Consider the following 17,043-nt stretch of genomic DNA (forward strand, 5'->3'; position numbering starts at 1 on the left):
GAAATGTCCAGAAAAGGCCAGGAGAATTGACTACAAGTAGACAGGAGTGAAATTTTTCATATTGAAGCATTTAAAAAAACACACACACAAATCCCTTGCTCAAATCTATGTTTAATATGATGCTTGGCAGAATTCAGTGAGTTTTTATTCAATGAGTGAGCTACTGAGTCAGTGGGTGAGTGAAAGAGTGAACAAATGAAAACTACTTCCCCAGAAGCCTCTCTGGCAAGCCTTAACTAGGTCCACATATTTCATTCACTCTAGTCAGTCTCAGCAAGCTATGTGTAATAGTTATAGAATGATACCACAAATTCATTATTACATAACTATGACACACAACATATGTATATGTAAGTATATATACACATAACAGAAAAGTATATATACACTACATATATATACATACAAACAGGGTGGGCAAAAGTTGGGTTACAGTTGTTCATATGGAAAATAATAAATAATAATACAAGAATAAATAAACTCACATACAACTATATACCTACTTTTGCACATATATATTTATTTTTCCTAATTCGTTGGATTAGGGTAAACTATATAAACCTGTCATTTTTGTACGTCAAAAATGGTTGGTAAAATACTGGTAATTTCATGTGATTCTAACTATACATCAATTTTTGATACAGGAGACAGGACAGAACAGAGGCGCTTAAGTCAGACCAACCTTTGTGTGGTTCTGAGCTCCATCCCATATTCTAAGCTTCAGTTGCCTCATGTGGAAAATGGGGATAATCACAGAATCTTGTTCACAGGGCTGCTGTGAGGATCACTATGACAATGCACAGAAAGCACATGCCAGTGTGGAGGCCAAGTCACAAAGGAAATGCTCAGTAAATTACAGCAGTTATTGATACCTGTTGGTCTATCTCTCTATAAACTAAACATTCCTGTTATCAAGGAACAGGATTTTTATTTCTTTTGTATTCATGTGTTCCCTAGACCTGCAGACAAGAGATGCTCACTGCTGGAGTCCTGCAAAGGTAAGGATTCCAAATGGCTCCTGAAGCCTAAGAACACAGCTGCCTACATGCCACCAGAGTCCCTGCCCGTGGACCCCCAAACTCCTCCAAGGTGAACTGCAAATGTGATGCACGGCTCTTATGATTCCATTCCTGACCTCTTCACCACAAGCTCAGCAGCACCATGAAGCAGAGGAAGAGCCATCAGAGAGATTTCCTTCTGCCTTAGTTCAACAAAGATGTTTGGCTGCTATGCAACCAGTGTTTAGTGGATGATAAGGCTACTTGTGAAAGGCTGGGTTTCTACTAGCAGCAACAAAGGAAGGGGACCACAGAGGAGCTGCAAATGACATCACATCCTTATTCAGAATTCCTCACCTCATTTATAGGGATCATAAAGGCACCCAAAGATTCCAAACAGGAGAATCAATGGGATTAAGTTAGAGTCACAGATTTCACAAATAAAAATACAAGACAACCAAAAAGGTTTCAAGATGGAGGTTGCCAGACAGCTGACCAGGAGCAGAGGTGAAGGCCCCTACAAAGAAAAAGAGGTTGCCCAGAGGGGCGTGGCTCAGCGGTTGAGCATCAACCTAGGATCCAGGAGATCACGGTTCAATTACCAGTCAGGGTACATGCCCAGGTTGTGGGCTAGATTCCCAGCATGGGGTGTGCAGGAGGCAGCCAGTCAATGACTCTCTCATCACTGATGTTTCTCTCTCTCCCTCTCCTTTCCTCTCTCTGAAATCAATAAATAAATATATTTTTTAAAAAAAAAAGAGCCTGAGAATCGTCCCCTCCCAGCTTCCCGCAGGCCCAGAGCCCAGCAGAAGTGCTTAGACATTCTTGGTTTGATACTGTTGGCTTTTTTAAATGAGCATGTGAACCATACATACAGATTGTCAACACGGGACAAAGATCTACATCATTCACCAAGGCTGGAAAATTTATGAATCCCACAGGCCAAGCCCAAAAAGAAGCCCAGAAGAGAGAATTAAAGAATGAAAAAGAGCGCATGATGGTACAAGCTGAGGTTCTGAAGATGAAGGATCCCAGACAGGTTATCCGGGGCAAGGGGAAACCGGGTGAAATGGAGTTTAACCCAACGCGACAGCCACAGGTCAGTGAGAAGGTGTTGAAAGACAAGCATAAAAAGCTGCATGGAACCTTCCAACATATGCTATGACTCTGTAGAAAAAGAGAATTCAGATATTTACAAAGAACCGAGAAAGCCAGAAGTAGAATATGAACAGAAGAGGGCTCAGCTTAGCCGATCAAGAATGCTCAGCATGTGGAAGTGGCGAGTATTCCTTTGCCAGGTATGCCACATGCTCCTTCCAACATCCTGATGCAGGACATTCCACGTCCTGGTGCCCAGCCACCCTCCATCCTTCAGAAGGCAGCCTATGGACCTCCAACTCAGCAGTTTCTAGTCTTCCTCTTCTTGGACATGGTGTTTGTTCCACATTTTCTCCTGGCAGAAAACCTCCAGGTCCGCCCCCGGTCTACCTTCTCCTCAAGTCTTGCAAATACATGGCCGTAAAGTGGTCTTTGCCTAGGATCTTCCCCCTCGTCGGCGAGATGAAGACATGCTATACAGTCCTAAACTTGCTCAACGGGGTCACGATGATGCTGTTTCCAGCGCCAGTGAAGACGATAGCTGTCCTGAGGACCTGGATCAAGATAAGCACGATGACAGTACTGATGACAGTGACACTGCCAGATCAGATGGAGAAAGTGAAGGGAATAAATTAGTACACTGTGATGATACTGAAAGAGAGAGCAATGAAGAAAAACAGCAGGTCTGAGTGCATGATTTGCAGATATGCCTGGGGAATCAAGGAAGAAAAAGAACATTAAGGAGCTAACTGCTCTTCAAGCCATGATGCTTTTTCGAAGGTCAGGAAATCCCTGAGGAGGGAGGGATGGGAAGCAGAGGGATTTTCAGGGGACAATGATGAAGGTGATCCTGATGATTCTGAAGCAGAAAAGCAATCACAAAAACAGCATAAAGAGGAATCTCTTTCTGATGGCACATCTGCTTCTTCACAGCAAACAAGCCCCCCCACAATCTGTTCCCACTTCTCAGATACCAGCACCTCCCATGCCAGGACAACCTCCTGCTCCACCTTTACGGCCACCTGGACCACTTCCAGGAGCTCTTCCACTCCTAAGACCACCTGGAATGCCAATACTCCAAGGAAGGACCTTGACTCTAACTTTTAACTCCAGGACTACCACCAGGTAGATCCCCTGCCCCCCCCCCCCAGGCCCACCTCCAGGTCTGCCTCCTGACCCTGCTCCTAGGGAACCCCCACAAAGGTGACCTCCCATGCACCTCCCACCTTTGGTGCCTCCACTCGGACTTGCCCCACCTGGGCTTTTCCCACCAGCTTCCTTGGCAAACCCAGGAATTTTAAATGCTCCACCCAACTTGATTCGGCGACCCAAGGCAGATGACACAAGCACAGCCACCACTGATAAGAAAGCCACGGCAACCATCAGTGCCAAGCCTCAAATCACTAATCCCAAGGCAGGGATTACTAGATTTGTGTCCACCACACTCAAGTTCCATCGGGAGAATCAAGAGGCTACTGCTGCTTCCCAAAGAAACTCAGATGGTTTGGCTGCGCCTCTTGCCGCAGCAGCCCCTAAATCAGGTCCATCTGGTCCCATCTCGGTACAAACTAAGGATGATGGATATGAGGCTTTCAGGGAAGAGATGGAAGGGCTGCTGTGACAACTTCTGAAGCTTGAACATGTTTCTGTTCACATCATCGGTTCATGGAGAAAGAGGCCCTTAGGAAGCTTAGGCAAAAGGGCTACTTGCACTGTCAGGGTATTTCCTAATTTCATTTGAAGGAACATCTTAAAGTTTAGCCTTGTTTGGAATTCACTGCATACGAGGGTACCTTGCTCAGAACAGGCTGGTTACTGAAGCCGTTCTGCTAGCACCCATTCCCTCTCATACCACCATTTTCACCCTCTCCAGTTCTTTGGAAACTTGCAATCAGGCCGATCTTTGTTACTTATTTGTTTGAGTCTCTTGTGTGCTGTGGGCATTGGAGTACAGATTTGGGGAGGGGGGAGTTTATTTCACCCCATCTTGCCTTTTGTGTTTATTTTTAATATTTTCTTACAAATATGTTGTAATATTGTAGTGAAATGAATCACAACGTCATTTCCTAATACAAAGTGAGATGTGTGGGAAGAAAATGTTCAATTCATTGATTAAAATTACTTCCCAATGACCTTAAAAATAAATTAAAAATGAAAATAAAAAAATACAAGACAACCAGTTAAACCTAAAGTAAACAACAAATATTTGGGGACTGACTTATACTTCAAAATTTTCATTGCTTCTCTGAAATTCAAATTTAACTGGGCACCCTTTATTTTATCTGTTTACTGGATTAAATCAATACCACAGATAACTATTTTCTTTCCCTAACACAGGACAATAAATTTTCATTTCAACTCACTATTCTGTAACACAGATAAATACATAGATAGATATAAATATAGATACATCAGAAAGATAAGGTTCCCTGATGTAGTGAGAGTCTGTGTATGAAGCTGGATTAATGGATCTAAGCTGGCCACCATTTGCTGAGGTTGTCCCAAAACTGTGCCAAGAAGCACTTTATACGCACGATCAGCTCACTGAATCTCAAAGTAGCCCTCAGAGGTCGGCTCATATACTATTATCTCTCTCTCACAGGTGAGGAAACCAGGCTTAGAGAGGGTGGAATCAAACTCAAGTTTGGGCCTCCCAATTTGAACCAAAGAGTTAAGTCTAGGGGCCGCTCACCAGAGTCCGAGACTCAGTCTACATCCAAATCTCCAGTGCCATGGCATATGAATTATATCTCAATAAAGCTGTTAAAAAATGCTTTTGAATACTTCTCTATCAATAAAACTGAGAAACTTCAACCCACAAAACCTCTAAAGGCACTTCAGCTGGTGATTATAATTGCTTTTACTCTCTTCCATTATACTGCCCGATCTCAGCAACTTCACCTCTCATGAGCCTTTCCACTAAAATTAAGAGAAAAAAAGCAAAGGTGACCAAACTTTAAACGAGTTACATCTTGGTAACTGGCTACAGCTCTCTTAAAGGATGCTTTAGAAATAAGACTAAAATCAAAACGAAATGTTGTAAAATGTCAGCTTCAGCACATCCACCTATATAGCCTTCGTCACCAATGATAATGGAGCTGGGCTAAAACTGAGAAAATTGTAGCCATTACTGTAAAAAGAGAATATTCCCTCGGCATTGGTTGTAAACAAATGCCTCATTCATATAGCAGGTACCACAGAACAGCTGTTCTCATCTCAACGCTCACAGCCACTGGAGCTTCCAGGAATTTAAGAGGGAACAGATCCTCTTTGATGTTCGTCTTTTCAGTCCAGGTTTTATTCACTTTCCACAAGGTTGCTGAATCTGACCCACACCCACTCTAGTCTCCCCAGACAGAAGGCAACTGTTTATATGGATATGCTAACCAATGGCTGGCATTACGGGTGAGCATGAATGGCACGGATTTGATTCATTTTTAAACAATGCAGTGTTTCCCCGAGAGGTGTGGGCTACTCTAACCACGGGAGTGCAGGACGAGCCACTTCCATCCTTACTCCTGAGGAACACAGCGGGGTATGGTGACACCCTTCAGACACAAGAGTAGCCAAAAGCAGGAGGAATTCTTCAGTGTGTTTGCCTTTGGGAGGCAATCTATCTCCTTGGTAACAGTTCTAAAAAAGAAAGGGGGTGGGGGGGGTAAAGAACCTCTACTAAATCTTACACCTTAGCAGGCGCCTAGAAAATATGCCTGTTACTCACACAAGGTACCATTCCTTTTTCTCAAAGGGATGCTTAGGATTTTTGTATTGTTTTCTTTGTCTTTATCAAAAAGGGGCATCTAATAGCTTTCCAAATGGATCCGTGGCTTTCTTCATCTAGAAAATGGAGACGGCGGTAGTAGTGATAGTATCACTACCATATAACAGCGATTTTCATCTTTTTATCTCATGACACACATAAACTAATTACTAAAATTCTGCAGTACACCAAAAAATATATTATTTTTTTGTCAATCTGACAAAAAAAAAGAGATATAATTTTAATTCACTCACTCCTATTGTTGTGCTGGCTGTTGTCATTTTTTTTATTTGACAATCTAAGGGAAAAGAGGTCAGTGCCCCTGAAGAAATAGTCAGGTATTGCATGTTTTAAAAATTCTGCGGCACACCAATGTGCCTGCCACGGCATACTGGTTGAAAATCGCTGCCTTATAAGGTTGTTTGGAAGATTCCGTGAGAGCGTGTACAGGATTTACAGAAGGTCTGGCACACTTGGCGTCATCAACAGATACTCACTACGACTGTCACTATTCCCCAGTACAGCACTAGAAGGGTGGATGTTAACTAGGAGATGACAGGAGGGAGAATTGGATGATGTATAAAACACAATTCAAAAGGCTCCTACAGAAATTCCACAGCTCAAGATCAAAGAATCAAAGCTATGCCCAGAAAACAAATTTTAAAAGAAAGAAAAAGCAGTCAGCCCTGTGCCCCAACCTGCTAAACCACGCAGCCACTGGTCACGCAATTGAAGATGCCTTAAGGCCCTGGCTGGCCGGGTAGCTTGGTTGGTTAAAGCATCGTCCCAATGCACCAAGGTTGTGGGTTTGATCCCTGGTCAGAGCACATTTAGAATCAACCAATGAATGCATAAATAAGTGGAGCAACAAATCTCTCCCTCTCTCCCTACCTTCCTCTCTCTCTCTAAAATCAGTAATTTTTTTTTTAAAAAAGGTGCCTTAAGAACAGGAAATGGCACCTGCAGTGAGCTGATGACTGAATCGTACACACAAACACACACACTGCACATCAGTGACCTGATGATCCTTATCAGGGAAGATCAGGATCCACACAATGTAAAGGTATGGACACGTGCTTAGGCTGGAACAAAGAATGAACCTGGCATCTGGGATCATGTCCATCTCTCTCTGCCTCGGCCCCTGCTTTTCTCCCACCCTGACACTAAGACCTTGCGGCTTGCAGATAGCAGACACACAACTAGGAGATTCCAAGAGCATGAGAACACGCTGCTGGTTTCTAAGAGCCATGGAAAGTAGGGAAATTACTGAACTAACACAAGAAGCACAAATAATGGGAATAGACAAGAAAAAGAGCTTGGGCTTCTGGTGACAGTTTCATATAAGAAAAGCCGAAAATAAAGGGGGAGAGACAAAGGGAGGGAGGGAAGGGGCTCTAATGACTCATAAAGAGCAGAAGTGAGTAAGCTGTGTCTCTATGGTCCTCTCAGCTCTGCATCCCAACCTTGAAAATTGGGTGAATGTGTTTATCATCTATCTGCTCAGTCTGGATTTTTATAGCTATTTATCCTGCAGTCTGTGCCTTCTGGATCATCACGCCAGACAACGGGAAGGTAAGCACGGCTCCTCTCGGATAACAGGTGGGTAACAAGGAACCACCTTTAAATTTGCCCTGATGATCAAACCATTTTGTTTAACACCGTGCGTCTGGCTGCATCAGTCCAATGAATCGCGCAGGTGAATAAGCATCTGTGAAGCCGATTACAACCATGCTCCTGTGGCTCATGTCACTCTCTACAGCTCACAGACTAAATCCTGCTGAGAAATTCATAGGTGAAATACCCTCAGCCTCAGAGCATCACTGCCAGGGCTGCTGAAAGACTGGGCGGCGGGGGAGGCACTTCCTACCACATTACAAGTGTAAGAACTTTGTTCTGACAACCATTTGTGAAGCAGCCCTTGTGTGCCAGTCACTGCAGATGACTGAGGATACAGCTGCAGTCTTTGTCAAGATGCTTAGAATCTAAACAGACCTTGCAGTCTAAATTGTAATAAGTTATGAGAAGGACCCCAAAATGCAGAACACAAATCTCCAAAGGGGGGGGGGGAGCATTAAAATATGCCTCTAAAAAAACCCATAGTTGTTCCTCCTGATCGTATTCACTGCTGTCAGAGCTGTAACCACAACAGGAAAGGTGACCGAAACTGTGCTGTTTGTTAGGCTTGCTGCAGAATATATTCAGGGCATCTCTTCAAGGAATCCCAGTTTAGGAATGAACAGTGTGCCCTAAACAGGGCTGGTCCCAGGCCCAGGAAATCACCCAACGCCGGGCTTCAGGGAGACCGCGCGCATGCAGGCCTGCATGGCGGTTGGGAAGAGGCCACGGAGCCATCAGGCCCGGGTATCTTCTCAGCTCTGCCGCATGTCCGACAGCCCCGAACTAATCGATTCCTCCTCCTTGGGGGCATGGTTTCTGCATTTATAAAACTGCAAGAACAATAGAAAAAAGGAGAAGCACGGGTAGAGAGAGGGGTAAGTGACCATTCACTGGGTGCGCGCACATGAACAAACAGCAGTCCCCGAGCCAGCTCTAGGTGACATGATTCAGTTCCTACCGGAAACTCTTTGCTCTTCCTCTTCCTCCCACACACAGTGAAGTGCACTTTCGCCATCACCACCCTTCCAGGAAGAGTGGCTTTTGAAAGGCAGCTCTTGGGCAATCTACAACTTCCTAAAACCATGCACAATGCTCCACTTAAGGGGATAATTTAGAGCACTACACTGAGCAATGCCCCAAACCAACCCCTGTTTCCCTACTGTACACCAGAGAGGCCTGGCTACAGCAGATGGTCACTAGACAGGGAAACCCAGGGCGGCTTCCAGAGGAAGGAACACTTGAGCTGATGTGTGAAGGACGAACAGTTATGGGAAGGGAGGCAGAGCAGTGCTACAGAGGGCAACTGTGTGCCAAAGCCCTGTCGGGGTAGGCACATGAGCTTCAGAAGGAGCAGAACAGGGGCTCGTGGTTGGAAAATGCAAAGATGGTGCAAGATAGAACTACAGAGGTGAGACCATGGGGGGGTGCACCAGGGGTCACTAAAGGGTTTTAGGCTGGAAGGTGACATAATCAGACTTTAATTTTGAAAAGACTATTGTGGCTACAGAATGGCCAGTGAGTCCCAGTGGTGAATACTAGCATCCACTACATGGGAACAAGTGTCTGAGACACCAAGAAAGAGAAAGGCTGGGCACAGAAGATGGGAGAAGGGTCAGGTGGACGGAAACACCCTGTATCCATCCCCTGAAATATCCTAAGCAGCACCAATAATTGTAGGAACTTGTAAGAAATGCAGAATCTCAAGTCCCAGCTCAGAACCTGGATTTTAACAGGTCCCCAGGCAATTCGAATGCACAATAAAGCTTGAGAAGCACGGCTCCAAAGCAGGGTGGGTACCACTTTGGAGATCATCAGTTCTACCACTGAAGTCTTGCATTTTCAATCCCAGCTTTAAACACAGTCTGCAGTGAAGCTCCAAAACCCATACACCTGCCTGATAGTTTAACTAAAACAAAATCACAGACAAGGTTTGCCATGAAAGAACTCTGCCTACACCAGCCAGGAGGGAAATCAGCATCTACCTGCTCCCTGATCTTGCTAAAGCTATACATACAGCAACCACACTGGGTGACCACAGCTATGACACAAGAAACATCCTATATCTATCCCCTGAAATATCCTAGGCAGAATCCAAGTCTCTCCTAAAGCTTCCAGAAGCATCCATGAGTCAGTCACCTTTGAGGGACAGCTTCTCAACACTCAGCACTATTCACCTTGCTACTCACCTAAAAAATGAGCAAAGCCACTTGCAGCATTCATCAGTCCTGCAGATCACAATTCTATCTAGCTCTAAAAACACTTGCTGGCTTAATCACTGCTTTTATGTGACGCCTAAACTAAGTCTTTTAATCATTATGTGTCCCAGTTTTTCCCATCTACAAAACAGGAACCCTAGCATTTATCCCCCCAAGGATGCTTTAGGGATTAGGGAAATAATGTTTTCAGTGCTCTTTGAGGTTTATCTGTGCTATTTACTTCATAAAGCTTTGATTACATCACTATGCTACTCAGAAAACGTACAGTGGCTTCCCAGTACCCACTGAATGAAGACAGACTCTTAAATGTGGCACCCAAGCCCTTCACAATCTAATCCCAAAAACCTTGCATTCTTATTGCATAGGTGTTCCAGTCAACCCAGAGTAATCACAGCTCCTGCAAAAACTTGGCTTTTCTGACTTCATACTTAGCTAGTGATATTCCCAGTGGAACTGGAGCCCTGTTGCCAAGCCTCCCCTAAGTCCACACATGGTCCTGTGTGTTGAGACCTAAAGTACATGTAGGCACTAAGTAAACAAAGGGAGACAGGAAGGCACAGGGACACCAGGTAGAAGGAACAGAAATACTCAATGGACTGAAGCCGGGAAATCCATCGACCATTGGAGAAACCGAAACAAACCCAGAAGGACAGGAGCACAGAGCATAGACACGTAGGCAATGTGAGGCTGAGGGAGTGGGCAGAGGCCAGAGTACGCAGGGCTCCAAAAGCCATATCCAGACATCTGGACTTTATCCTTAAAGGACTAGTGGGAAGATTCTGGAAGGCAACCATACTATAATATTTGAGAACTGTTTTAGTGAAGGCAGAAGGTGCCTAGAGGAACTTTTTCTGAAACTCTTTCAGTCCACTCCACTTGGCCCACCAATGAAATTCAAACTGTCTTTAGGAAATATCTGTGGCAGTTTTAATAGCCGTACATCATCTCTTTTAACCAGAGATTATAATCACAGAACCATAGACCTAGTAGAAACTTTAGCAATCATTTACTCTAACCCCTTATTTTAAAGATAAGAAAACTACAGTGCTGCAAGATTAAGTGATTTGCTCAAAGACAGAGGCAATTTGTGGCAGAGTCAATATTCAAACCCAAGTCCTATGACTTCTAGGCCAGAGGGAATTGGATGTAGTAAACATTCCGATATAGGAATCAAAGCATTCATTCATTCAACAAATATTTCTTTATGTACCGGATGCCATTCTAAGCACTGAGAATTCAAAAGTAAACAAAGACAAACATCCTTGCCCTTGTAGAATTTTCAATCTCGTAGGGAGACAGACAAAAAAAGAAACCATAATAAATAAATTATACGGGATGATAGAATAAGAAAAGTACCACAGGAAAAAAAAAAAAGTAGAAGGGAAAAGTGTGGGAGAGGCTGTCAGGGCAGAGCTCTCACCGAGAAAGTGACAACTGAGTCAAGACAAAAAGAAGGTGAGTGCTTGCAGGACACTGAGGGCTGGGAAGGTCACGAGACCCCTGTCAGTTCCATCATAACTCACCGGCACACAGTGTAGATGATGAGGCTGAACCTCTGGGGAGAAGGTCAGCCCTTTCTCTAACTGTGAACATCCATCCACCAAGTTCAACAAACAAAAATCCACAATTCTAACATTCTCTGTGATAAAACGGGAAAAAACAACTCTCCTTCTGGCTTTAATAAGAGGCCCTGATAGGCTGATGAACTGGAATGTGGTGAAAAAGTGGATAAGGAGGGGAATTTAAGGCTGGAAGCAAAATGAGTACATATTCTGCGTTTCGATAATGAACCACGCCAATTTAGTTCAGTTACTGCCAAATATGGATTAAAATGTGGGTCACTTCCTGAACACACCAGAAATGAAACTCAGATTGGCACCAAGTTCCCAAAACCTGATGAAGAGTTACTCAGAAGAGAGAAAAAGAGGGCATCGAAAGAGGAAGGACAGTGAAAACTGCAAAGACTCCACGAGCTCGGCCCAACCTCCCTCCTCTCCCCCCCAGTGCCCCCCATCACCAAGCACGCTGCGCAGTGGGAAAGGACCAATACCGTAATTCCAAAGAGCAGGTGCTTTCTGAACAATCCCAACAGTAACCCCATGAGACGGGTGCTTTTACCAAACTCCCTTTACAGGTGAGAAAACTGGGACAACGGTCTCTCTCTGAGGTTAAAATGCCCACACAGTTCACAAGCAACACAGGCAGGGCTGGAACCCAGGTCTACCGGACCCCACAACCCATGCTGGAGGGAGCTCAGCAAACGTCGGCCCCTGACCTGTTTTTATATGACCAGTGAGCTAAAAATGGTTTTTACATTATTAAAGGGATAAAAGGAAAGACATAAAAGGAACTATACAACAGAGGTCCTAAGTGGCCCACAGGGCCTAGAATACTTACTATCGGGCCCTCTACAGAAAGTTTGCTGACCTAATAAGTTTAATCCACTGTACGAGCTGTCAGCAGGCAGTAAACAAGTTCTACTGGATATATTTTGTTTCCCAAACCATAAGCATCATTATAAAGGGAAACAGGCTGTGGAAGACAGAGGACTAGTTGTCATATGCCAGGCTAGAAGACAACCAGTCATTGGCTGGGGGATACGGAACTTTGCTGCATTACTTAATAGTTCTCACACAGCATTTGTTTTTATTCTTTTAATTTGTCCCAGCAGCAGTCCCCTCTCTTCCTCCTACCCACCTGACACCCCCATCCCCTGCTCACCAGGCACTTGGCTCTCAAACACTATTTTCAGGGTGCCCAGTCCACCCAATCCTGGTGGCCCCCAATACTTCAAAACTGTCTTTTTTGTTTTTCCTACTCCAAATCTCAATTTCCAGGGTTACATTATTAAAACACAGCCTGACAGCCTAAATTAACTTATCCATATGTGGAGCAAACCTATGAGATATTCGGGAGGCACAGCCCTTTCTCTTCCCTGGATGGCCCTCATTCAGTTTACTCAGGCCATGTGGAGGAATTTTGTTGCCTTGGCCGCCTGGCAGCTATTCCCCCTTCTTCTGTATTTATAGCACCCTAATATTCCTCTGGGAACCCTCCCTCCCTGACTTTCAGAACATTTATTTCATATGCTGTTGACTCCACTCTGGGCTCTGGCCAGGCGAACTTCAAGGATCATCTCAAGGATGAGCACGTGAGTCAACAAAAAGCCAATGGGAACCATGCTCAGGGCTTCGGTCTGAACTCTTGGCCACAAGTCATCTTTCCAACATGAGAGAGAGGCAATTAGAAAATGGTGCCAGCCTAAAGAAAGGCAGAGTTGAGAGATGCAAGAGACTGGGCCTGCAGACATCGTGTGAACCAGGGGACCCAGGCTGGCCCAAAGTCAGGACATCCCTGGGCTTCCCAGCTACAAACCACAGGAAATTCCCTTTCTGCTCAAGCAGCTTGGATTGGATCTTCCCTCCCTCATGAGAGAAAGTGGCCTGTCTGGCTCAGTCAGGGTGGAGCCCTGCAACTGTGCGTATTAAAAGCAACTGATAGTAAAGGCTGCTTCTGTTGCCAGCCTATCAGCAAAGTTCCTCACCAATACTCCTTGTCTATGTGGAGACCAAAAGGAGTTCACCTCTCGTCCCCATCTATGCAGGGACAGGGGGCTCTCCAAGAGACATCAGGGCCTTATAATTTAACACCGAGTTACCTGATTAGAGCTGGGACCAGGGAGAATTAAACAGTAAGATTCTCACAATCAGTATTTCAAATTAGTACACTAATTACCTCCTCCCACCTAAAACTAGTATCTCTCCATCCTCAAAGGGAAGAGAAAACAGAAAAAAGGCCAAGAGACTATAAGCAGAAGTTCTGCTTCTATTATGTCCAGGGTTGCTTGGCAACCAGCCTCAGCCTGGTCATTCCAATGGACAAGCAGAGGAATGAATGTCAGACCTCCAGGTCATCCAGCATGTCCTGTTTATGGCCCCTTGACTCGAGAGCAGTAGTGAGTTCACACTGTTCTACAAAGCCAGCAGAAAACAGCCAACGGGGCACCTGCTGTCTTCAGGGGCTCTCCCATTGCGTTTCTCTCTCTCCCACATTCGCCATCATTCCTCTAACTTTTGCCTTCAATGAACATAAACTGTGGATGTTCCCCCAGAAACAGATTAAAATTACTTTCAAAGATAGCCTAATAGAAAAACAGAGGAAAATTCTGACAGAGAGAGGACATTAACTGTATTATTTATTAAGATAGCAGACATCAGCAGGGAGTGAAAGGCGTGATGCACAGTCAGGAAAACCAGGCCAGCTTGTGTTTTAGGCTCAGGATCTTCTTAAATCCTCCATGACCCTGTTCACTCCACTACCACCTCCAAGGACTCTGGCAATGAAAGCACAGCCACGGTGCTCTCTGTCTCTGGGTCAGGAACTAATTTCCAACAACTGAGAAGTCAGTAGAGACAGACATCTCTGTATTTAGCAACACATTTCAGAAGTAACTGTGGTAGCAGGTCCCTCCACAGTCAGTACACTGCAGGAGCAAAGGGGGGAAATGTGGGTCAATGAGTCTCTAGTGCTTAGATGTCACAAAATAGGGCATCTGTGTGTGCAAAGATAGAGACGCAATGCTGTTCCTTGTCTCTCCTTGCCTGCTCCTAAGTTAAATACCTAAGAATGACTGGCTTTCCATAGATAACAGAGACCACAGCCCAAGAGACAGGAGACTAACTTTCATGCTTAAATTCTCTTTAGCAAGAATCCAGTCCTAAATCTTGAGAGGCTCGGTGGGGATCCTGTCTTTTGTTGGCTGAATTCCTGCTGAGACCCATTTGTCCACACAGAACTATCCAAATGAACTGATATTAAATCTTATGAAAAGTCACTACAGGGTTTAGGGGAAATTTTGTGCAGGAGCTATGAGTTGGGGGTGTCCGCTGGAGGATCCGAGGTGTGGTTCAAGCATGGGAACTCTGTCAGCAAACAATACAGAGGCCTGCGATATGAGTAAAAGTGGGAGGAACAGTTTTCTTAATCTTTTTAGAGGAAAATGAAAAGTCTTTTACAATTGATTATGAGCCTTCTCAAGGGTGCCTTCCCATTTGTGGGACAATAAAATGATTGATTATTAAATCTGAATACCTTGCCTGGCCAGCGTGGCTCGGCGGTTGAGCATCAACCTATGATCCAGGAGATCAAGGTTTGATTCCCGGTCAGGGCACATGCCTGGGTTGTGGGACCAACCCCCAGTACGGGGAAGGGAGGTACAGGGGGCAGCTGATCAATGATTATCTCTCATCATTGATGTTTTTCTCTCTCTCTCTCTCCTTCTCCATTCCTCTCTTTGAAATCAATAAAGATTTTTTTTTTTTTTTCCAAAAAAAAAATGGAACACCTTTTCAATGGGAGGGTATGGAGAATATATATAGTCTACTATTCAAAAATCTCCCTTTTTAAAGAAAAAACATAAGCCAACAGTCTCAGTTTAAGAGTCAGTTGTAAGTCTATTTCTTCTAGGTTTGAAGATTATGAATCAATTCACAGAAGGTTCACTGGCCCAGCCAAGGAGATCTGGGCCTCCTCTTGGTGCTTATAACACAGATTCAGAAGCATGAGTTTTTTCTTTTCTTTGCTCTGCCTGATAAAAGTAAAGATAAAGATAGAGACCTAAGAGAGCAGAAGAGTGAGCAAAGGGGTGAGAGTAAATAAGAGGTTGGGGACAGCACTAACCAACTACTGCTGCTTCTTGCATGTTTTTTTAACTCATCAGTTCTTCTGCTACCCCAAAGATAGGCTGGATCACCATCCAATCAGAGTAGTCACACCTGATCTGTCCAAGGTAGAATCTTAAAAACAAAGTACAACCTCAAGGGAACCAAGGGATGCTTAAGGCCAGGAACAAAGAGAGTTGCTTTCAGAACACACACAGGCAAGTGGTCAAGCAAGGTTCTTTGAAGGGACATGTGACATAATTCAACAGGTTAGAGGGTGAGAAGTGCTATGAAGACTATAAAACAGTAATGGTATAGAGGGAGGGAGGGGTGCTACCTAAGACTTTAGGTCAGGTGATTAGGGAGGAGTCTTTGAGCAGCCTTTGGCTGAGGCCTGAAGGGTGAGAAGACGCCAACCATGGGAAGCTCTGTAGCAAACGCATTCCAAAGCAAAGTCCTATAGCTGGAAAGTGCTCAGTGTGTTAAAGGAGTTTGAGACCAGTGAAACTTAAGCACAGAAGGAGAATAGTCAGAGAGGAAGCTAGGAAAGTAGGCAGAAGCCTTGTCATACATAAGCCATAGTAAAAATTGTCTTCTGAGTGCAATGGGAAGCCACTGGGAAATTTGGGGCAAGAGAGATGTGACAGGGTCTATGTTCTTTAAAAGATCAGTCTGCCTACCAGGTAAGGAATGGATTCTATCTTACCAAGATCACTATGGTTCTGGCTGGTCATGATTCCAATCAGTAAAAATGGTTCTGCCTAAGAAAACAGAAGAAATGCAAATGGAAGAAAATATGACTCAACACAACCTACTCATCAAGTGAGAGCTTACAATTTCCAACAGTCAAGATCATCGAGTGTAGGCCCAGAACAGGAGGTTGTTCAGCTCCTCAGAGGAGCATTCTCTGATCATACGATCCCAAGTTGCCTCCACTACCCATCACTCTCGATCTTCTTTTATTTCCATCGTGGTACTTCTCGCTATCTAAAAGTATCCTGTTTACTCGCTTACTTTGCCCACTAAAATATAAGTTTCATGAGAGTCAGAACTTTGCCTTGTTCGGAGTTATGCACCCAATACCTTAGAACAATGCCTAATACATAAATGCAGTCCACTAAATTCTTGTTGACTGGACTAATGAAGTCTAATTTCTAGAAAAAATTCCTAATACAAGGATTCATCTCCAATGAGAAAGCCAGAGACTCAGATGTAGAGACAGCACAAAGACAATTTTTATATTATTCCTATCTTTCTAAAGATGAAGAGTCATTATAGTAGTACTATCTGCTGTAATTTTGAGCCAGCTGCTTTTCACACACTATGTCATTTAAGCCTTATGATGCTCTCAAGTGAGCACTATTACTCCCATTTTATACAGGAGGGAACAAGATTTAAGGGACGGAGCTAAGATTATATAGTCGGCAGCACAGCACTGGTTAAGAGCAAAAGGACTGGCGCTAGACCAAGGTTCGAATCCTGACTGCAACTCTTTTTAGTTGTGTGAGTTACTTTTATTTTCTATGCCTCAGTTTCCTAATCTATAAATGGGAAGAAGAGTATGTATCACATAAGATTGTTGTGAAGGTTCTATGATGCAAAGTTTGTAAAACACTTGACCAAAGTCTGACACATAAACGGTTAAATGGCGGTAGATATTCTATTACTATTTTGGTTCAAATAAATTTAACATA

The 17,043-nt window shown here is 44.1% G+C and overlaps 1 protein-coding gene and 1 pseudogene across 2 annotated transcripts in view; one reads left to right on the top strand and one right to left on the bottom strand.

Annotated features, from left to right (window-relative positions):
* Positions 1–17,043, bottom strand: part of ARHGAP26 (Rho GTPase activating protein 26) — a 401,390-nt gene that overhangs the window by 364,030 nt on the left and 20,317 nt on the right. The window lies entirely within an intron of this gene.
* On the top strand, positions 945–3,717 carry LOC107531499 (WW domain-binding protein 11 pseudogene; annotated as a pseudogene).

This window comes from Miniopterus natalensis, chromosome 4 (genome assembly GCF_054644295.1).
Source record: "Miniopterus natalensis isolate mMinNat1 chromosome 4, mMinNat1.hap1, whole genome shotgun sequence".
In the NCBI taxonomy this organism is placed as follows: domain Eukaryota; kingdom Metazoa; phylum Chordata; class Mammalia; order Chiroptera; family Miniopteridae; genus Miniopterus; species Miniopterus natalensis.